Here is a 24558-nt window from a genome sequence, read left to right as displayed (position 1 = left end):
CCACGAAGTTCTCTTTTCGCCAATTCTATTTAATACCTCCTCATTAGTTACGTGATTTTCCTGTCTAATCTTCAAGATTCTTCTGTAGCACCACAATTCAAAAGCGTCTATTCTCTTCTTGTCTAAACAGCTTTTCGTCCACGTTTCACTTCCGTACATGGCTACACTCCATACACATACTGCCAGAAAGGATATCCTGACACTTAAATCTACACACACTACAAATTTCTCTTCTTCAGAATGCTTTTATTGTCATTGCCAGCCTACATTTTATATCCTCTCTACTTGGACCATCATCAGTTATTTTGCTTTCCAAGGAGCAAAACTGGTCTACTACTTTAAATGTCTCATTTCCTAATCTAATTCCCTCACAGTCACCTGATTTAAATCGACTACGTACCATTATCCTCTTTTTGCTTTTGTTGATGTTAGTATTATAACCGCCTTTCAAGACACTGTCCACTCCGTTCAACTGCTCTTCCAAGTCCTTGGTTGTCTATGGCAGTATTATAATGTCATCGGGAAAAATCAAAGTTCTTATTTCTTCTCCATGTAATTTAATTCCCACTCGAAATTTTTCTTTTGTTTCCTTTACTGTTTGCTCAGTATGCAGATTGAATAACATCGGGGATAAGGTACAATCCTCTCTCACTCCCTTCTCAATCACTGCTTCCCTTTCGTGCTCTTCGACTCTTATAACTGTCATCTGGTTTCTGTGCAAATTGTAAATAGAATTTTACTCCCTGTATTTTACCCCTGCAATCTGTAGAATTTTAAACAGAATACTCCATTCAACATCGTCAGAAGCTTTCTCTGTGTCCACAAATGCTATAAACGTAGATTTGCCTTTCCTTAGCATTTAAAAAACCAATTATATCACGTCAGCTTCGAATGCTTTCGATTGCATAAGAGGGATCCATACAGGACACAACTATAGGAAAAGTTTGAGAGGCTCAAGCACGAGCTGCGTTCAGTAAGTAAAGCAACAGATTTTTCCTGAAAACGAGTTGTTTTTATTCTGGATTCCAGTATACCCATATTATTCCCCACTCTTCTGGCTACAAAACCCCATTTTTCAATATAGTCTGCCCTTACCCTGCCTTATTGAGGGATATGTGTGCCCACTCTACTGGTCGACGTCGGAGCCCAAGTCATGCAGCATCAGTAACCTCTCCATCACCCAGGAACTTGTTCCCGCGGTGTGCATCCTTCATCGGACCAAACTGATGAAAGTCGGAAAGTGAGAGATCCGGGCTGCAGGGTGGGTGAGGAAGAGCGATCCAGTGAGCTCTCGGGTGCCCTACCAACAGAGACATCCAGTTGTACAGCAAAACGTTTGATTGTGATCATTCGATCACCTCGATTGAGAGTGTCTGCACGTTCGAACATTGCGGGAGTCACAGCTGTGTGCGGTCAGCTGGCATGCGGGAAATCCGACAGGTTTGCGCGACCTTGACGTGATGATGGCAGACGCCAACGACTCACCGTGCTTTTGCTGAATACCATGTCTCCATAGACATGCTGCCAGTGCCTATGAATGTCTGCGATGCTCTGGTTTTCCGCCAAGAGAAACTCAATGGCAGGTCTCTGATTGGAACGCGCCTCCTTTACAGACTCGATTGTAAAGGCTACGTATAGTGTCGCCGCCTACCGGAACTTCTAGAAACTGTAGGGGCTGAAGCGAGATTATTCCACCATGTCCTACAACGAATTCCCCATTTTTACAACCAAAACTGTCCGATAAAAAAAAATGTGTTGCATTGCTTATTGACGCCCCTCGTATATAAGGGAAACATTTGACGTAAGGCTTAGACTGATGGTAAGAGACTGGGTCAAAATAATCGTTACTGGCTTGGTTGAACAAATCCTAATGCTGATGACCTCCCCCATCCCATCTCCACCCCTACGCTCCCTCACGGCACACACGCACAAAAACAAAGAGAATGTTATAAAACAGACGTTACACCTTCGTTGCAGTAGAAGAACGACTGTTCACATTCACGTCCGGTCATGCAGTTTTAAGCTGCGGTGCTTTCCGTAAGCAACTTGAGGCAAAATGACAGCCGATTTTCTCTCCAGCGCGGTTTTGTGCTTGGTCTCTAATGACCTCGTCGTTGACGGGACATTAAACGCTACTTGTTCCTTCTTTGACAAAAGCAGACAACTACTGAGCATTATGTCACTAGTATCCAAATTGAAGCAAAATCAGTTTAAGCTTTTGAAATACTATTGGACGGACCACAAATAAGGAACATCAGTACAGTACTGGTAATCAGTATAAACGCATTGACACTTGTAGCAAAACTAATATTTTCGGTTGGAATAGTTGAGTCTCCATGTATATGGGATAGTATGAGGTCCAGTATACTAACAAATAAAGTCAAAGGGTGTCGCATTAAATGTCGGTAGTACAATATACAACAAGAAACCAACGATTCCAGTGGTTGACAGTGGAACTCGATGGAAAGGTGGTCGGCTCTGTGGTGTTATTATATGTGTACGCGCCTTTATTGCACGTAGGAAACCAACACCACTGGTGCCAGTGAGCGTTATGTACATGAACCGTCATTGTGACAGTGCCAAGCGGAAAATAGTTCCCACGTGATAAAAAATTAATAAATCGGTGTATACAAGGAAATGGCAGTCTCTAATCGTCAAATCGCTTGTTAAGTTTGCGGAAAGCAAGGGCGACAAAGCGTTATTCTTCTCATCCTGTTGCTGGTTTACAGTTGCCAGTAACTATCAGACGTGTAGCACAAATTTCGTCGAATGACAAACCTCTTTCATTCAAGAAACGACTGCAGAAACCTACTCCATCATCCAGACATAAACCGGCTAGACTGGAGTTTGCTGAGAAACATATGTCATGGAATTCAGAATGGGATAAAGCGATCTTCAGTGATGAGAAGAAGTTAAATTTAGATGGGCCGCATGGATCTGAATGTTACTGGCATGCTCTGGAAACAGAGCAGCGGGTAAGAATAAGCAGAAATTTTGATGGTGAACGTATTATGATTTTGGCGTCCTTTTGGGCTAGAAGTAAATCACACATTACTTGGCTGAACACTAGAGTGAACCACTGAGCGAGGTGGACCAATGGACTCGTATTCGGGGGCACGACTCTTCAAATCTGCGTCCGGTTATGCAGGTTTAGGTTTTCTGCGATTTCTCTAAATCGCTCCAGGCAAATGCCGGGATGGTTCCTTGCGCCCTTGACACAATCCGAGCTTCCGCTGCGTCTCTAATGACCTTGATGTCGATGGGACGTTAAATCCAATTTTTCTTCCTTTCCAGAATGAACCCTAACATGTGCATTGATACTTTAGAGACAGAAGTGATTAGAATGCATGGCAACCTAGAGGACGAAAGTCTGTTATTGTTGTTGTGGTCTTCAAATGGTTCAAATGGCTCTGAGCACTATGCGACTTAACTTCTGAGGTCATCAGTCGCCTAGAACTTAGAACTAATTAAATCTAACTAACCTAAGGACATCACACACATCCATGCCCGAGGCAGGATTCGAACCTGCGACCGTAGCGGTCGCTCGGTTCCAGACTGCAGCGCCTAGAACCGCACGGCCACTCCGGCCGGCGTTGTGGTCTTCACTCCTGAGACTAGTTTGATGCAGCTCTCCATGCTACTCTATCCTGTGCAAGCTTTTTCATCTCCCAGTACCTACTGCAACCTACATCCTTCTGAATCTGCTTAGTGTATTCATCTCTTGGTCTCCCTCTACGATTTTTACTCTCCACGCTGCCCTCCAATACTAAATTGGTGATCCCTTGATGCCTCAGAACATGTCCTACCAACCGATCCCTTCTTCTGGTCAAGTTGTGCCACAAACTTCTCTTCTCCCCAATCCTATTCAATACTTCCTCATTAGTTATGTGGTCTACCCATCTAATCTTCAGCATTCTTCTGTAGCACCACATTTCGAAAGCTTCTATTCTCTTCTTGTCCAAACTATTTATCGTCCATGTTTCACATCCATACATGGCTACACTCCATACAAATACTTTCAGAAATGACTACCTGACACTTAAATCTATACTCGATGTTAATAAATTTCTCTTCTTCAGAAACGCTTTCGTTGCCATTGCCAGTCTACATTTTATATCCTCTCTACTTCGACCATCATCAGTTATTTTGCTCCTCAAATAGCAAAACTCCTTTACTACTTTAAGTGTCTCATTTCCTAATCTAATTCCTTCAGCATCACCCGACTTAATTAGACTACATTCCATTATCCTTGTTTTGCTTTTGTTGATGTTTATCTTATATCCTCCTTTCAAGACACTGTCCATTCCATTCAACTGCTCTTCCAAGTCCTTTGCTGTCTCTGACAGAATTACAATGTCATCGGCGAACCTCAAAGTTTTTATTTCTTCTCCATGGATTTTAATACCTACTCCGAATTTTTCTTTTGTTTCCTTTACTGCTTGCTCAATATACAGATTGAACAACATCGGGGAGAGGCTACAACCCTGTCTTACTCCCTTCCCAACGACCGCTTCCCTTTCATGGCCCTCGACTCTTATAACTACCATCTGGTTTCTGTACAAATTGTAAATAGCCTTTCGCTCCCTGTATTTTACCCCTGCCACCTTTAGAATTTGAAAGAGAGTATTCCAGTCAACATTGTCAGAAGCTTTCTCTAAGTCTACAAATGCTAGAAACGTAGGTTTGCCTTTCCTTAATCTTTCTTCTAAGATAAGTCGTAAGGTCAGTATTGCCTCACGTGTTCCAGTGTTTCTACGGAATCCAAGCTGATCTTCCCCAAGGTTGGCTTCTACTAGTTTTTCCATTCGTCCGTAAAGAATTCGTGTTAGTATTTTGCAGCTGTGACTTATTAAACTGATAGTTCGGTAATTTTCACATCTGTCAACACCTGCTTTCTTTGGGATTGGAATTATTATATTCTTCTTGAAGTCTGAAGGTATTTCGCCTGTTTCATACATCTTGCTCACCAGATGGTAGAGTTTTGTCAGGACTGGCTCTCCCAAGGCCGTCAGTAGTTCCAATGGAATGTTGTCTACTCCGGGGGCCTTGTTTCAACTCAGGTCTTTCAGTGCTCTGTCAAACTCTTCACGCAGTTTCATATCTCCCATTTCATCTTCATCTACATCCTCTTCCATTTCCATAAAAGTCTACCGTTTCAATAAGATAGTGAATATATGTATGTATGTGCTACGACCAAGAAGTAGTTTCAAGTTAAAGGTATTGACGTCATGGCCTGGGATTCACGTAGCCTGGATTTGAACCCTGTGGAAAACCATTGGGGAATACTTGCAAGCCGGCCGAGGTGGCCGAGCGGTTCTAGCCGCTACAGTCTGGAACCGCGCGACCACTACGGTCGCAGGTTCGAATCCTGCCTCGGGCATGGATGTGTGTGATGTCCTTAGGTTAGTTAGGTTTAAGTAGTTCTAAGTTCTAGGGGACTGATGACCTCAGAAGTGAAGTCCCATAGTGCTCAGAGCCATTTGAGCCAATACTTGCAAGGCGTGTTTATCGCAATGGGAAGCAATTGTAGACCGTGTGAGGGCTGAAAGATCGGTAAGAGAAAAGTCGACTACAGTTTCATTACAAAGAACTTCAAATGATAAGAAAATTAATGCTGAAGAGAATTTTTGAGGTAATTAGAAAGAACGTAGGTGGGATGAAGTACTAATAGTGCAACGACACAACAGGACAGTGAGTGGCTTTATGCCAATTTCCATCCAGGAAGTGCAAAAGCCTGATTTTGTTACTCGTGATGTGAAAGAAACTTTGTAATTCCATCATCGTTATTCATATCTTACATGTGTCTACTGCTTTCATAATAAATTTGATACTTGTATGCATAAGCGATTGTAGTATTAGTTTCGCAGCAACTGGTGATTTCAGGGTTACTCAAATGTCTCTGTTTCACATGAAAACACTTTACTGTCTTAACGTTCTCGTTCTAAACGCCCTGTTAACGTAGTCAAATTAACGCGACCAGGTGAATGAACGAGACCACGTAAACTAAGGCAGCCAGCGTTGCCGGAGCGAGCAGAAGCTGGTACTGTGCAGTCGGTTGGACACGCGTCGCACTCGAGGACAGACAGCGTCGGCAGAGCGTTCACACATTTCGGAGGACGTTACGAACTTTTGGGTCGGGTGTCTCGGCGGCGACGCTAAATTTCGCGGGGTCCGCTAACGGGCGGCCAGGCCCTTACGTAAAACTCTGCTCCGCGGTGTAGTGCGGTGTGGCGTCGCGTAGTGGGAGGCGGTCACATCCGCATTGAACGCCGGCGGGCCGGCAGCGAGGGCCCGGCCGCAGCACTCGCCGCTCGCTACTTGTTAGGCGCGCCTTCCGCCCCGCTGCCAGCGATTCACACTGGCTGCGCCGGAGTTTTCACAGCTTGTTACCCCGACTGCGGCGCGGCGAGCGCCAGCCGAGCCGTCTTGCGGAAGTTCTCCCACCCGCGGCGTTCCCCTGTCGGCACCAGTCTGCTGCCGCCGCCTCCCGAATGCCGCATGCGCCTCATCCCTGACCGCTACAGCTGCCACGCCTCCAGAATTACACAAAAGTTGCGCTGTATCGCATAAGCAAAGTACAGACGTTAAGAATAACGCTAGACACATATGGCAGAAATCATGGTATACCGATATTCACCTCTACAGATGGCGGCAGTATCACGTACATAAGGTAAAAAAGACAAAGCGTTGGCGCCGTCCGGCGAGACCGACCGGTTCTAGGCGCTTCAGCCTGGAACCGCGCGACCGCTACAATCGCAGGTTCGAATCCTGCCTCGGGCATGGATGTGTGTGATGTCCTTGGTTTAGTTAAGTTTAAGTAGTTCTAAGTTCTAGGGGACTGATGACCTCAGACGTTAAGTCCCATAGTGCTCAGAGCCATTTGAACCAAAGCATTGACCGAGCTGTCATTTGTACTTTGGCGATCCATGTGAAAAGGTTTCCGACGTGGTTATGGCCGTACGACGGTAGTTAACAGACTTTGAACTCGATATGGCAATTGGAGAAGGAAACATGGGACTTTCCGTTTCGCAGATGTTTGTGGAATACAATATTCTGAGATCCACAGTGCCAAGAGCGTGCCGAGAATGCGACATCTCTGGCATTACCTCTCACCACGGACAACGCAGTCACCAACAGCCTTCACTTAACGACTGAGAGCAGCGGTGTTTGCGTGGTAGTCAGTGCTAACAGACGGACAACACTGCGTGATAAAACCGCCGAAATTAATGTGGGACGTCCGTTAGGACAGTGCGGCGAAATCTGGCCTTAAGGGCTATGGCAGTAGACAGCCGACGCGAGTGCCTTTACTAACAGCCGCGTCTCCTGGGCTCGTGACGATATCGGCTGGACCCTAGATGAATGGAATACCGTGGACTTGGTAGATGAGTCCCGATTTCAGTTGGTAACAGCTAATGGTAGGGTTCGAGTGTGGCGCAAACCCCACGAAGCCATGGACCCAGATAGTCAACAAGCCGTTGTGCAAGCTGGTGGTGGCTCCTAATGATGTGGGCTGTGTCCACATAGAATGGACGGGATCCTCTGGTCCAATTAAACTAACGTTGTCTAGAAACGTTTATGTTCGGGTACTTGGAGACTGTTTGCAGTAGTTCATGTCCCAAACAACGATGGCATTTTTTGTGGATGACGATACGACTAGGTCACAAATGTTCGCGATTGGTTTGGAGAATATTGTGAACAATTTGAGGAAATTATTTGGCCACCCAGATCGCCCGACGTGTATCTCATTTATGAACAGTCGAGAGGTCAGTGCGTGCACAAAATTCTGCCTCGGAAACATTTTCTCTATTGTAGACAGCTATAGAGACAGCATTGCTCAGTATTTCTGCAGGGGACTCCCAACGTCTTTCTGGATCATGCCACGTCGAGTTGCTGCATTACGCTGGGAAAAAGGACTTCTGACACGGTATTATCGGGTATCCTATGGCTTTTGTCAGGTAGGGTAATTCGAATTCCAAAGAAAACCGGTGCTGACAGGTTCAATATTACCGAACTACAAGTTTAACAAGTAATGGTTGCAAAATATTTATATGAATTGTTTACAGAAGATTGTAAAAACTGCTAGACGCCGATCTCGGGGAAGATGAGTTTGGATTCCGGAGAAATGTTGTAACATGCGAGCCAATACTGAACATACCACTTATCTCAGAAGACATGTTAACGAAAGGTTAAAATGGCTATAAGCACTATCCGACTTAACATCTGAGGTTATCAGTCCCCTAGATTTAGAATTACTTAAACCCAACTAAGGACATCAGACGCAACCATGCTCGACGCAGGATTCGAACCAGCGACAGTAGCAGCAGCGCGGTTCCGGACTGAAGCGCCTAGAACCGCTCGGCCACTGCGCCCGGCCGACCAAAGGTAAACCTACGTTTATAGTATTTGTAGATTTGGAGAAATCTTTTGAAAATAATGAGTGAAATACTCTCCTTGAAATTCTGAAGGTAGCAGGGGTATAATACAGGGAGCGAAAGGCTATTTAGAACTTGTACAGAAACCAGGAAGCAGTTATGAATCGAGGGGCATCTGAGAGAACCAGACGTTGAGAAGGGAATGAGACAGAGTTGTAGCCTACCCCTATGTTATTCAGTCTCTACATTGAGCAAGCAGTGATGGAAACTAAAGAAATATGGATTGGGAGTTAAAGTTCGGGGAAAAGAAAATATCCTTTAAAGTTTTTTGATGACATTCTAATTCTGTCAGAGACAGCAAACGACTTGGGAGAGCAGCTGAATGGAAATGATAGTTTCTTGAAATGAGGATATAAGACGAACATCAACAAAAGCAAGACATGGGTAATGGACTGTAGCCAAATTTAATCAGGCCATTGTGAGGAACTTGCACTAGGAAACAAGACAAGAAAAGTAGTAGAAAAGTTTTATTATTTGGACAGCAAACCAATTGATGATTGGCGAAGTAGAAAGGATATAATATGTAGACTGGCAGTGACAAGGAAAGCGTTGCTGAAGAGTAGAAATGTATGTCGAATATAAATTTAAGTGTTCATAGCCATTTATGGAAGTGAAGCGTGGACAATTAGCAGTGCAGTCGAGAAGAGAGTAACAGCTTTTGAAATGTGGCGCTACAGAAGAATATTGAAGAATAAATAGATAGATCACGTAACTAATGAGGAGGTACTGAACAGGGCGGTGGGGGGGGGGGGGGGGGGGGGAAGAAATTTGTGACACACCTGGACCAAACGAAGGTATTGGTTGGTAGGACACGTTCTGACACATCAGAGGATCGCCAGTTTAGTACAGTTTAGCACTAGTGGGACATATGTTTGTAAGGGGGGTGGGAGTGAAAAAATTGTAGAGGGAGACCAAGAGATAAATACACTAAGCAGGTTCAATGGGATATCGGTTGGAATATTTTTTTTTATTTATTGATTTATTTAACCTGGCAAGATCAGGGCCATCAGGCCCTCTCTTACATCTAACCAGGCATTCTACTTATTTTACATTCAATAGCTACCCGGAGAGGAAAAAGCTTGCACAGGACACAGCAACATGGAAAGCTTCATTAAACTAGTCTTCGGACTGAAGACCACAATGACAACGACAGTCTAGAGCATGTATTTTGTTGCTATAATCTGTTTCGGATGTATTAAACCGTCTTCATATCTAAAACATTATGTGTGCCATAGCTTTCAACAGCGGAGGCAGTGCTCGTCAAATTATCAATTATATTATCATACGCGGAGTACATGGTGTGCCAAAAATATATTGAGAAGCTTCAAGAAGCTACACAATGTCTGTCCAAAACGTTTCGAGACTGGATTAATAAAGAAAAGGAGACTTATTGAGGTGGTGGTTTTAATGGTTCACGTGTTTTACATTGTCTCCTCCCACTTGAGTGTAGCGTACGGAACTTTCATACAACCTCGTGATCTGCCAGAGGAGTCCTTTATTGGTCTGCTGTTCAATTCCCTCATCACACACACATCTACTTCGGTCTTGCAGACCATTCTGCACTGCGCTGTGTCATTTGTGGTAGGTTGGTATTGATAACACCAAGTCTTGGTGTTTATTTCTAGAAGAGAACTGTCCACGTTTTTCATTTCTATCACGCTGCTAAACGCGTCACTAAGTTGATGTTACTGCTCGGGAATCAAAGTATGTGGCACAAAGTTTGAGCACAGTTTTATCTTCTTCAAAACACTATGGGGAACATCTTCAAAACTTGTTTTAGGGGTGTTCAGTTAGTTGTTTCATAGCGATTCGTGACACAATATTAACATTAACATACTACAGTCGCACGACCACTGCTTAAAACTGCCTATTCACAAATGACTGTTCGAAGGCACATCTGTTGTTTACCGTTGTCAGTCCAAGCTGCCATCGCAGTTCCTACGCTGATGTCGCGTATATGCCAGGAATAAAATCAATCTCGGAACTTTCTGGCAGCACAGAGTAGATATACATTTTCGTCATTACAGTCCACACTCAGGTGTTTGCCTGAGGGATCGTGCAACCACTTTCAGACTATTTCTCGACCGTCCCAGTCTCGTGTAACATGTGGGAAATGTGAACACCTAAATCTTTCCATGCTTCCTCCTATATCTGTTATTTAGTTACGATAGGTTTTTATCTTTATGGACAATGGAATCAACAAAACATTTTGGTTCAAAAAATCGTTCAAATGGCTCTGAGCACTATGGGACTCAACTTCTGAGGTCATTAGTCCCCTAGAACTTAGAACTAGTTAAACCTAACTAACCTAAGGACATCACACACATCCATGGCCGCGGTAGGATTCGAACCTGCGACCGCAGCGGTCTCGCGGTTCCAGACTGCAGCGCCTAGAACCGCACGGCCACTTCGGCCAGCAAACATTTTGGCATTCGTCGAAAAAAGTGATTGAGATTTCGCCTTAACGAAAAACGCCTTTTTGTTAATGACTAATACTCCAACCGGCTTAAAGTTTTCATTACATTTTCCCCCTTTTTCGTGATAATAGAAAATAATCTGCAGTTATAGAAACTTTTTTCGTGTTCTCCATCAAGACTATCAGGTACGGATGAGATAACTCCGGAAGAGAACGGACATCTTCAGCGTAGACAGTTCTTCAGTAGATTTGTTTCATTTTCTAAGCGATATGCTAAAAAACACTCAAAATTTCTGTGTGGTAACTCCAATTACTCCAATTAATCCCCCCAATGAACCATGGATCTTGCCGTTGGTGGGGAGGCTTGCGTGCCTCAGCGATACAGATGGCCGTACCGTAGGTGCAACCACAACGAAGGGATTTCTGTTGAGAGGCCAGACAAACGTGTGGTTCCTGAAGAGGGGCAACAGCCTTTTCAGTAGTTACAGGGGCAACAGTCTGGATGATTGACTGATCTGGCCTTGTAACACTAACCAAAACAGCCTTGCTGTGCTGGTACTGCGAACGGTTGAAAGCAAGGGGAAACTACAGCCGTAATTTTTCCCGAGGGCATGCAGCTTTACTGTATGGTTAAATGATGATGGCGTCCTCTTGGGTAAAATATTCCGGAGGTAAAATAGTCCCCCATTCGGATCTCCGGGCGGGGACTACTCAAGAGGACGTCGTTATCAGGAGAAAGAAAACTGGCATTCTACGGATCGGAGCGTGGAATGTCAGATCCCTTAATCGGGCAGGTAGGTTATAAAATTTAAAAAGAGAAGTGGATAGGTTAAAGTTAGATATAGTGGGAATTAGTGACGTTCGGTGGCAGGAGAAACAAGACTTTTGGTCAGGTGAATACAGGGTTATAAATACAACGTTAAATAGGGGTAATGCAGGAGTAGGTAAAATAATGAATAAAAAATAGGAATGCGGGTAAGCTACTACAAACAGCATAGTGAACGCATTATTGTGGCCAAAATAGACACGAAGCCCATGCCTACTACAGTAGTACAAGTTTATATGCCAACTAGCTCTGCAGATGACGAAGAAATTGAAGAAATGTATGACGAAATAAAAGAAATTATTCAGATAGTAAGGGAGACGAAAATTTAATAGTCATGGGTGACTGGAATTCGGTACTAGGAAAAGGGAGAGAAGGAAACGTAGTAGGTGAATATGGATTGGTTCTAAGAAATGAAAGAGGAAACCGCCTAGTAGAATTTTGCACACAGCACAACATAATCATAGCCAACACTTGGATCAAGAATCATAAAAGAAGGCTGTATACATGGAAGAAGCCTGGAGGTACTGACAGGTTTCAGATAGATTATATAATGGTAAGACAGAGATTTAGGAACCAGGTTTTAAATTGTAAGATATTTCCAGGGCAGATGTGGACTCTGACCACAATCTGTTGGTTATGAACTGTAGATTAAAACTGAAGAAACTGCAAAAAGGTGGGAATTTAAGGAGGTGGAATCTGGATAAACTGACCAAACCAGAGGTTGTACAGAGTTTCAGGGAGAGTGTAAGGGAACAAATGGCAGGAATGGGGGAAAGAAATACGTTAGAAGGAGAATGGGTAGCTTTGAGGGATGAAGTAGTGAAGGCAGCAGAAGAACAAGTAGGTAAAAAGACGAGGGCTAGTAGAAATCCTTGGGTAACAGAAGAAATATTGAATTTAATTGATGAAAGGAGAAAATATAAAAATGTAGTAAATGAAGCAGGCAAAAATGAATACAAACGTCTCAAAAATGAGATCGACATGAAGTGCAAAATGGCTAAGCAGGGATGGCTAGAGGATAAATGTAAGGATGTAGAGGTTTATCTCACTAGGGGTAAGATAGATACTGCCTACAGGAAAATTAAAGAGACCTTTGGAGAAAAGAGAACCACTTGTATGAATATCAAGAACTCAGATGGAAACCCAGTTCTAAGCAAAGAAGGGAAAGCAGAAAGGTGGAAGGAGTATATAGAGGGTCTGTACAAGGGCGATGTACTTGAGGACAATATTATGGAAATGGAAGAGGATGTAGATGAAGATGAAATGGGAGATATGATACTGCGTGAAGAGTTTGACAGAGCGCTGAAAGACCTCAGTCGAAACAAGGCACCGGGAGTAGACAACATTCCATTAGAACAACTGACGGTCTTGGGAGAGCCAGTCCTGACAAAACTCTACCATCTGATGAGACAGGCGAAATACCCTCAGACTTCAAGAAGAATGTAATAATTCCAATCCCAAGGAAAGCAGGTGTTGACAGATGTGAAAATTACCGAACTATCAGTTTAATAAGTCACGGCTGCAAAATACTAACGCGAATTCTTTACAGGCGAATGGAAAAACTAGTAGAAGCCGACCTAGGGGAAGATCAGTTTGGATTCCGTAGAAATATTGGAACACGTTAGGCAATACTGACCCTACGACTTATCTTAGAAGCTAGATTAAGGAAAGGCAAACCTACGTTTCTAGCATTTGTAGACTTAGCTTTTGACAATGTGGACTGGAATACTCTCTTGCAAATTCTGAAGGTAGCAGGGGTAAAACATAGGGAGCGAAAGGTTATTTACAATTTGTATAGAAACCAAATGGCAGTTATAAGAGTTGAGGGGCATGAAAGGGAAGCAGTGGTTGGGAAGGGAGTGAGATAGGGTTGTAGCCTCTCCCCGATGTTATTCAATCTGTATATTGAGCAAGCAGTGAAGGAAACAAAAGAAAAATGCGGAGTAGGTATTAAAATCCATGGAGATGAAACAAAAACTTTGAGGTGCGCCGATGATATTGTAATTCTGTCAGAGACAGCAAAGGACTTGGAAGAGCAGTTGAATGGAATGGATAGTGTCTTGAAAGGAGGATATAAGATGAACATCAACAAAAGCAAAACGAGGGTAATGGAATGTAGTCGAATTAAGTCGGATGATGCAGAGGGTATTAGATTAGGAAATGAGACACTTAAAGTAGTAAAGGAGTTTTGCTATTTGGGGAGCAAAATAACTGATGATGGTCGAAGTATAGAGGATATAAAATGTAGACTGGCAATGGCAACAAAAGCGTTTCTGAAGAAGAGAAATTTGTTAACATCGAGTATAGATTTAAGTGTCAGGAAGTCGTTTCTGAAAGTATTTGTATAGAGTGTAGCCATTTATGGAAGTGAAACATGGACAATAAATAGTTTAGACAAGAAGAGAATAGAAGCTTTCGTAATGTGGTGCTGCAGAAGAATGCTGAAGATTAGATGGGTAGATCACATAACTAATGAGGAGGTGTTGAAGAGGGTTGGGGAGAAGAGGAGTTTGTGGCACAACTTGACTAGAAGAAGGAATCGGTTGGTAGGACATGTTCTGAGCCATCAAGGGATCACCAATTTAGTATTGGAGGGCAGCGTGGAGGGTAAAAATCATAGAGGGACACCAAGAGATGAATACACCAAGCAGATTCAGAAGGATGCAGGTTGCAGTAGGAACTGGGAGGTGAAGAAGCTTGCACATGATAGAGTAGCATGGAGAGCTGCATCAAACCAGTCTCAGGACTGAAGACCACAACAACAACAACAGCTCCAATTAAAGCTGTGATTAATTGTAATCATCAACAATTTATTTGAATCATTAACCTTTAAATCTGTGTGTTTTATCGTGTAACGAAAATTTAATGGATTTATTTTTAGTCAAGTTGACTTCACACTTTTTATAGATTAGGGTCATTTCCATTTCTCACTGTGCAAATACCTTGGACAAAAAATTTTGAAATTCGTTTCGATCTTCTGATTACTCTACCAGACAATAAACGACAACATAATCTGCAAACCGTCTAAGAGGACTTCTCAGATTGTCTCCTAACTCGTTTATATAGTAAGAACAGCAAGGGTCCTACAATACTTTCTTGAGGAGACCCAGGTACCAATTTGGTACCAGTAAACGACTTCCTGTCGATTACCACAATTTTCTTTCTGATACAAAACCACGAATCCAGTAGCACAGCTGAGACATTTTTGCGTAGGCATGCAAAAGCCGTGTCTGAGTAACGGTGTCAATAATCCTCTGGAGATTATAGACATGGAATCAACATGAGGTCCCCTGCCGATAGCATTCAATACACGTGGCAAGACTGATGTAAGCATGTGATCTTCAGTCATGGCAGAAGATCAGATTCCTACTCCATTCTTGGAATGATTCTTGTTATGATGTCACAATACACCTGAAGATGTTCTGTTTATGACTGAAACTGGTTTTGTAATGAAGTGGCAATACAGCTGTGTCCAGAAGACTGTATTTCAAAACTTTCTGCAAGCTGTAAATCATCTCCCGCTCGAACTAATTTATCTTTGAACCTGTTGTTCGCGTAACAACCGAAAACCGATTTGTAAAATAATAACTACCGTGGAATATTAAATTAGCTTCGTGTCTTTATTCACTCATAAAAAATAAATGTTGCTTTAAGGAGCGACGCGGAAGAATTCTCATGAAGTTAAAGACAACATCGAAAATAATCCTAACATAGTTCCCACGACAACAGTTCAGAGAACCAGTGTAAAACATCGAGTGAGCAGTGACTGATATGACTTTGCTCAACATATTGTTAGGCTATTTTCAGTGCTGATGCAGAAGTGTGCCACTGTTACAAACTGCTAATATTACAGGACATTTTGTATAACACACTTGTTATGTACGGCAACCGCTATCCATGTGGTTACGTCCTGGAGTTACACCCTTCAAATGGCCAGTACCACATCCCGCCGTTATTAAGCGCGTTAGTTACTTCAGCCCGAATTCATTAAGAGCAGCGGGAGCGCCAGAGATTTGTGAAGTCCCTTAAAATTTCGCTTGTAGGCCATTAAAGCAACCGCAAGCCTGGCTAGACCAGTTAATCTGCTGCGTGCTCCGGACAGCTTTTGGGGAAGAACTTGAGGTGGAACATGAGTACATTCCCAGCACTAGGTACTTTAACTTCAGCTCACACTGCTGCTTACTTTTGACGAGAGTCTGTCGCGTATAAAGTTGCTTACAATGTATGACAAACTGAAAAGGAAAACTGCTACGACTCTTTTATTCATTTGTCACCACTTGTTGGTATTTTAATCTTCACAACAGTCGTCCACTTCAAAATAATGTGTCGCATTACTGTAACTTAGATAAGCTAGGCAAACATGAAGCTACTGCTACGATAGGTGTGTTGTAGCTACAGTAGGGAAGGCTGCATAAAAATACCGGGTATCAACCGGTGGCGCTGCACCTGCTTGTATCTTCTGTATAGGAGCGAATATGTCGTTTATAATGGACTGTTTGTCGAGGGCGAATGGCATCGGAGCACAGTTTTCAGAATGATCTGCGTGAAAAGATCGTAAGTTGGAAGTAGATCATACTCACACAGAAGTGGTCAATGTATTAAATGTTCTTTCTACTTTGAAAAATCTTTCAAATCGATTCTAGCAGTAAGAAGACAATTCCGCAGGAGTAAGCAGCAGTTTCTGTCGAGGTAGTTTCAAACTCAGTAATGAAGATCAGCTAGAACCTAAATTGAAGATTTTATAGTAGACGAAGCATTTGTGTGAACCAGGAAGCAAACTAATAAATGTCGGACGAAGAGAGGAATATACAGAGTGTAATGGTATGAGGGTCGATATTTCTGTTGGTAACGATATACTGAACAGCATTACCTCAATGTTTAGGTCATTTGCAGAGGAATAATTGTTGCTATTACAAGCCGTATGTTTTTTCGATGGGTAGTACCTCCCAGTACATATGGCAAGGACAAGCCACTAACGCTATTTTCCCCTCAGCAGCAGGACAGGTATTGAAGTGACGATGCGTTTATGCAAAATGGTCAGTCTATACTGACAGGCTTAGTCTACTTAGTTGTGCATTACGACAATGCAGAAAGCATTAGGTCGTAGGGTTTGTGACGTGTTTGTGAAAAGATTGTTCGACGCAGAAAGAAAAACGACACACTGATGTAAGTACACATCAACGTACGACATATAAAATACACTCCTGGAAATTGAAATAAGAACACCGTGAATTCATTGTCCCAGGAAGGGGAAACTTTATTGACACATTCCTGGGGTCAGATACATCACATGATCACACTGACAGAACCACAGGCACATAGACACAGGCAACAGAGCATGCACAATGTCGGCACTAGTACAGTGTATATCCACCTTTCGCAGCAATGCAGGCTGCTATTCTCCCATGGAGACGATCGTAGAGATGCTGGATGTAGTCCTGTGGAACGGCTTGCCATGCCATTTCCACCTGGCGCCTCAGTTGGACCAGCGTTCGTGCTGGACGTGCAGACCGCGTGAGACGACGCTTCGTCCAGTCCCAAACATGCTCAATGGGGTACAGATCCGGAGATCTTGCTGGCCAGGGTAGTTGACTTACACCTTCTAGAGCACGTTGGGTGGCACGGGATACATGCGGACGTGCATTGTCCTGTTGGAACAGCAAGTTCCCTTGCCGGTCTAGGAATGGTAGAACGATGGGTTCGATGACGGTTTGGATGTACCGTGCACTATTCAGTGTCCCCTCGACGATCACCAGTGGTGTACGGCCAGTGTAGGAGATCGCTCCCCACACTATGATGCCGGGTGTTGGCCCTGTGTGCCTCGGTCGTATGCAGTCCTGATTGTGGCGCTCACCTGCACGGCGCCAAACACGCATACGACCATCATTGGCACCAAGGCAGAAGCGACTCTCATCGCTGAAGACGACACGTCTCCATTCGTCCCTCCATTCACGCCTGTCGCGACACCACTGGAGGCGGGCTGCACGATGTTGGGGCGTGAGCGGAAGACGGCCTAACGGTGTGCGGGACCGTAGCCCAGCTTCATGGAGACGGTTGCGAATGGTCCTCGCCGATACCCCAGGAGCAACAGTGTCCCTAATTTGCTGGGAAGTGGCGGTGCGGTCCCCTACGGCACTGCGTAGGATCCTACGGTCTTGGCGTGCATCCGTGCGTCGCTGCGGTCCGGTCCCAGGTCTACGGGCACGTGCACCTTCCGCCGACCACTGGCGACAACATTGATGTACTGTGGAGACCTCACGCCCCACGTGTTGAGCAATTCGGCGGTACGTCCACGCGGCCTCCCGCATGCCCACTATACGCCCTCGCTCAAAGTCCGTCAACTGCACATACGGTTCACGTCCACGCTGTCGCGGCATGCTACCAGTGTTAAAGACTGCGATGGAGCTCCGTATGGCACGGCAAACTGGCTGACACTGACGGCGGCAGTGCACAAATGCTGCGCAGCTAGCGCCATTCGACGGCCAACACCGCGGTTCCTGGTGTGTCCGCTGTGCCGTGAGTGTGATCATTGCTTGTACAGCCCTCTCGCAGTGTCCGGAGCAAGTATGGTGGGTCTGACACACCGGTGTCAATGTGTTCTTTTTTCCATTTCCAGGAGTGTATCTGCACTTATACCCGCTTACAACCTGTATGATAAATACAACAGCACATAAAAGAAATTTATCCCCAGAAGAAGCCAACAGGTTCTAGTGTAACTCGATAAATTTCTAATAATGGTCTTCTGGATCGTCGCATTGTGTGGAAATGAATCGTATGCTGAGGGAAAATCGAAAAATAATACACTCTATTAGTCTGAAATGTGGTATTACTAGACGACTGTGAATCGTATATGAAATAATAAGACATGTAGTCCTCTATGAAGAAGGCGACGAGAGGAATATACTGAAAACATCGAATCAGCTTACGCCTCTAGGAGTTAATTACTGCAGCGTAGAACCTTTCGGTGCGGAGTTTCACCGGGGTTAAATCTCTAAGATCCTACATAATGTCACCGGATCGCTGGAGTCCATTACCTGTGGCCGCGGTGGTGGGGAGGCTGATGTCAAGTAAATTTCGTGCCGAACCGGTAGTAGTTCCAAAGCAAAAGCGTGTGACGAATTACATAACAATGTGTCAAGACTCTAGTTTCCAACGATTTTTGTGGCTACTTTACATTTGCCGTTTTTGTACCGTAAATTTCCTTTACTTCACGTCTATGGTCACAACATTTTTGTCATCAGACTACCGGTTTCGGTCTATAATGATCATCTTCAGATATGTTTTATAAAAACATGTCCTAATATACTGGAGCCATAGTGGCATCGTCAAATGCTAAACACAAAATCAGGACTTGTTTTTATAAAACAGATCTGATGGTGGTCATTATAGACCGAAACCGGCAAACTGATGACAGAAAATTTGTGACCATAAACGTGAACTTTATTCTATATTCGGATAACTGTTCAGTTTGCGACCATGTCGCAGCTTGTGAAAATTTTTGTACTGGATTACGTGTAACAGTAGCTCATCGTGTATCTGCAAAGTCTCGTCACTGTTTTTTTTAATGTTGTTTATACTTCTAACAGGCAGTCTTCTGACTGGTCTGATGAAGCCAGCCACAAGTGCCTCTCTGGTACAAATCTTTCCGCCTCCCAACGTAACACTTGCACACATTGCCCTCTGTTACTCGTTGAAAGTATTTCAGCGCCTGTCTCCCCCTAGAGTCCTAGAGTTTTACCCCCTCTAACTTAATTCCCCTACGTCTTACACACATCCTACCTTCTTGACGTGGTCTCCGTGTATTCTTTTCCTCTCCGAGTCTGCAGAGAACCTCCTCATTTCTAGTATCCGTCCATCTAATTCTGCACTTCCACCGCAAAACGCTTCAAGTCACTTCTTTTCCGAGTTTTCCATTGTCCGTGATACTCTTCCATGCAATACTGTCATGCAAACGTACATTCCCAGAAATTTCTTCCTCAAATTAGGTCGGTATCGATAGTAGTAAGCGGCTAGAGTCACGTGGTCCGAGAGCTTGCGTGTCAAACGCTTCCAGGGGCAACAAAGCTTTTATTTTCAGTATTCCCTATAATTACTAACAGAATTTAAAAATTTTAATTGCTGTCATAATCTGCATATTGAGAGGTATAATCCTACGTTAAAAGTTTAACACAATAAGACAAGTATTAAAGAAAGAAACTGTGTATATATCTTGAAGCAGTGTAACTCACGGCGCGCAAATTATCCAGATTATATCCGTCTAGTATTTGAGAATGAGAGCAGTTATCGCCTTCCAAAATACTTTACACATAAGTTCATATCTTTTCGAAACTTCTCTCGGCAATACTCCCCACAAAACAATAAAAGAAAATAAGTTTATCACTAATTACATTTTCGGTGCTCATGCAGTAAAACTTCAGCTCCAGGAATGACTTTTTAGTTCATTTCTCCTTCTACTACCTCTATTCACATCGCGTTTTGCAGATAGTATCCACATATACCTCTGAATGTACCTGAAAAATTATATCATTGTACGACATGTAGTGCACGAAATGTGGCACCAACAACACTGAGATGAGTAAAAAACTAGCTTTTCTGAAAACGGAACTGTTTTATACATAGGAATTGGATTCTTCGCAGAAGTAGGTACTGGGGAGTTACTGGTTTCATGCTAGCAGATTTCTTTTGCCGGGAATGACCTCTTGCCTGGTCTAATCTTTTCTTTATGTCCTCCTTGCTTCGTCTCGTTATTTTTTTAAATTTGTTTCAAGGCAGTGGAGTTCCTTCACTTGCCCTATTTCGTGGTCACCCGTTTTGATAATAAGTTTATCGTTTCTCTCATCTTTGCTGCTTCTCTTTCTTTGTTTTACCCTCAATCCATATTCTGCAATAGTACTGCACGTAAAAGTCTTAATCAACATTTTCCCTGTTGCAATGCTCTCTTATCGTATTAAAATAAACTTACGGCTATATTCAAACATTTTGCTTCGGGCTACACCTTTCCATTCCCATTTGCATTTACGCGCTACGTTGGAAACTAATTTCTCGTTACAGCAGATTTTTTTTTTCTTTTTCATAATACCTGTCAAAGATAGTTCTTAATGTAGCATTTGGAACACCAACTGCCTGCAACTACGCGTGCAAATTTGATTCAACGCCAAAGCCAAAGTGCGGCCGTTGTGGACCTCCCGATACATAAACACAAATGTAATTACAGCAGCAGTCCATTTAACGTCAGAGTTACGTAAACGGAGAAAGAGGTTGCGGCCATGAGTCATTGCCATGCTGCACACTTCACTGTGTTGACGAATATGTTTGAATGATGATTACATTCCTGCCAAACATCAAAACGCGCCACTGATTTTGTATACACCGCTGTAGTGTAATTACTCTATGTAAATTATCCGAATATAAACAGCGTAAAATAAACTCACACGTGCTAGGAATATTTGCATCACGTATGCGATGAGATCAGTCGTTATGATCGGATCCAGATGATGCATGAATTTCGGAAATATAGTTTGTTAGCTGTATAACGAAACCTGGCCGTGGCGGAAGAGTGCCATATGATCCGCAAGCAGCTTCGTTTGAGAAGTCGTTCTGCCGGTATAAAGACAACGGCGAAAGTAGTGAGTACGTTTATTTTGTGTTTTTCATTTGCTCTTCATAAATAGGCATTTAACAGAAAATACTTGGAATGGTTGTCGAATATCGGATCAGATATTTCCAGTGTGTCAGTCGGTTTCCCATAGTGACATGACTGCAGAAAAATTCTTGCGTATTAAGTACCTTATCTCAGTGAAAATTTAAACATACTTATTAGAGAAACATGTTTAATGCCGATTCCATGGACGAAAGTCGCTTCTCTATAGCTAAAATTGGTTGGCCCAGTGTTCGAGATCTGTTCTTTTATTCCCGGACACAGTGATCCAAACTCCAGCCCAGAAAAGCCTTATTCAGATTTTTCGAGGTTTAGACATTACAGGCGAAATGTAACAAGCCTCGGTTCCTTCCGATGCCCTCTAACCTTCCCTTCCTCTAACGAGAGAAGCAATTCAGAAAATACTCAACAAGGTAGGCTTCTGTGCCATTTATTACAGTTGTTCGTAAAAATTGCAAAAAGAATGCTTAAACCCATCGTAGTCGTCCAGAACAAAATCCTAATACTCCTGCTGGAAATAAAAACAGGATCACGATTACACGAATTAAACCATGGCAGTAAATTAGCATAAGAAACAAAACTAGTGGAATTTATAGTTAGATAAATCTCCTTCGATGCAGTTATCACAGTTTTATGTGCGTCTTGTTACCTTCTGAACGTCATGTCTTCCTTGAAATCCTTTTTGTCGTAAGGTTCTTCTCGCTATAAATTCCTTAATTCCGTTAACTGAGTCTAGTCTTGCTGTTCTGCATTGGCCTTTTTTCCCGAGGAATGACTACTTATTGACAGCTGCCTTTTTCTTTATTTCATGGTTTACAGCTGAATTAATATTTAAATTTTCGTTTCATCTGTTGTGGTTGTAACTTACAATGGAACGCCACATCATCGCTTCCAAAAGATCTTACTATCGCTGCTAAATATTTGTACCTTGAACATCCAACGTCCACTCCTTTTATGATGCTTGAGTGGGTGACATAAATTAGAACTTAAGACGTTAAAATGTTTGTACAAGGTTATGAGTTATACGAAAGAACATCTTTTTCAAGTAGTATATGGTGCCCCATAAAAGAAACTAGTCAATTCTCGAATTACTGTATCGCAAGAACGAAAATCTGAATCTGCAACGAGTGTGGGTGCCATCGTCGATAGATAGACGATCACAGAAGATAAATGAGTCTCAACTAAAGCTTTTTTATGTGCAATAATTATTGTCTCATAATCTACTTCAACCTGTTAGAACATAGTTCAATAAATTAAATGAACATAAACTAAATGTAAAAATTTGCAATAATGGAAACATAGACGCATGACACTGAAATACGCCGCCAAACCATTTTCCAATATGAACGAAACGGAAAGTGTTGCTCACAGTGTTCCCTAATGATCTTAAAAATTGTGCATCGAAAGTGATCTGAAGTTAGGTCCTCTTTGTGTTGTCTTGTCTTTCTTTAGTCTCCTTCTTCTGAAATCAAGTTGCACTTGCAGCACTATGTAGAGGTGTACTATTCTCCAAAAACAGCTCTAATAAACATTAACTGTTGCCACCAATAATAACTTCGAAAGTAATATACGAGCTGAAAAGTTTGTGGGACATGGGACAACGGGGTCCATAATATGACGGTTTTTTGTTGCTAGGTAGGGTCCCATCAGAGATATGAAGGTCAACTGTGTTTTTACTTTTTTTTTTAATGGGATGCTATGGTTTGGTACTTATTTTCTGACAACAGCTCTTGAGACGAATCCAATGACGTGTAACAGTAAGGTCTTTGAAGGTCAACCAAGGTCACAAAGGTGGCATGAACGTCCATCTATAGAAGGTGTTTTAAGTGATGACCATTGCTATCAATGCAGTGCTGCAATCTTCTTATCATGGATTGAGTGGTATTCCTTATCACATCGGCACTTATCGAAACACTTGCTCTGACAATTCTCTCTCGCATACCTTCAATTCTCTCTCGCATACCTTCAATTCTCTCTCGCATACCTTATAAACAATGTCTTGTAGGAATCCTCACAACCAAAAATCCAGATGCGTCAAGTCTGGCGAATGAGCTGGCCACTACACATCTCCTCCGCGTCCAACCCAATGATTTGGGAATTGTCGCTGCAACTCATTTTTAGCCATTAGCGAAAATTGTGCCGGACACCCATCGTTTTGATATCACATTCTGTTCCTTGTTCGTAAAGGTATTTCTACCATTAACACACCTAATGTTTCTTGCAGGAATGTGGTGTACTTCCTACCATTAAGATTTCCTTCGATGAAATAGGGGCCTATAATTCTGTCCTCCAGAATCCTACACCACACATTCACCAACCACGGTTTTTGGTGTGCAACTTGCCGCAGCAAACATGGATTTTCAGTTGCGCAATAACGCATGTTACGCAAATTAAAATTTCCATGGTTCGTGAATGTAGCCTCGTCAGTAAATAAAATCAAATTAATAAATGTGTCATCCCTCTGAATCTGAAGTTGAGCTCATCGGCAGAATTCAATGCGACAAATACGATTCGTAAAAATTAATTCTTGGTGGAGACTGATGTGATGAGAATGATATTTATGGCTGTGCAGAACACGAACAACACTACTCTGGCTCATGCCAGATTCCCTTACGATCTCGAACCACAGTGGCAAGAGTACCAACTTCCGTTTCTTCGTTAGTAACTTTCCTTTGCCGGATAAGTTTCCGATGCGTTAAAGATCCAGTTGTTCTCAATTTGTCATATACGTATTTAAACGTACGACGTGTAGGGTGAGTACGTTGAGGATATCTTTCAGCGTATAAGTCTCTAGCTCTCACTGAATTTCGTTGGCATTCTCCGGAAATGAGAAGCATATCGATTTGTTCATCACATTCGCTTGATTCGAAGATACTAGTCTTACCGTTCCTGTTGGTGTTGTATTACGAAACCATCGAATGCTGTTTACATGTCAATGACACCTTAGATGGATACGCCGTATTCGGGGAATATTTACTATTTGCACGATATACGAAAGAGAATTGTCAGAGCATGTTCTCCGATAGGTGCTGAAATGATAAGGAATGCCACTCAATCCATGATAATAAGATTGCAGCACTGCATTGATACCAATGGTCATACTTCAAACACATTCTGTAAATGGACGTTCATGCCACCTTTGTGACCTTCGTTACCGGCTGGTGTGGCCGAGCGGTTCTAGGCGCTTCAGTCTGGAACCGCGCAACCACTACGGTCGCAGGTTCTA

The sequence above is a fragment of the Schistocerca americana genome, chromosome 2 (assembly GCF_021461395.2).
Source record: "Schistocerca americana isolate TAMUIC-IGC-003095 chromosome 2, iqSchAmer2.1, whole genome shotgun sequence".
NCBI lineage: Eukaryota > Metazoa > Arthropoda > Insecta > Orthoptera > Acrididae > Schistocerca > Schistocerca americana.
Note: the sequence above shows the minus strand (reverse complement) of the source record.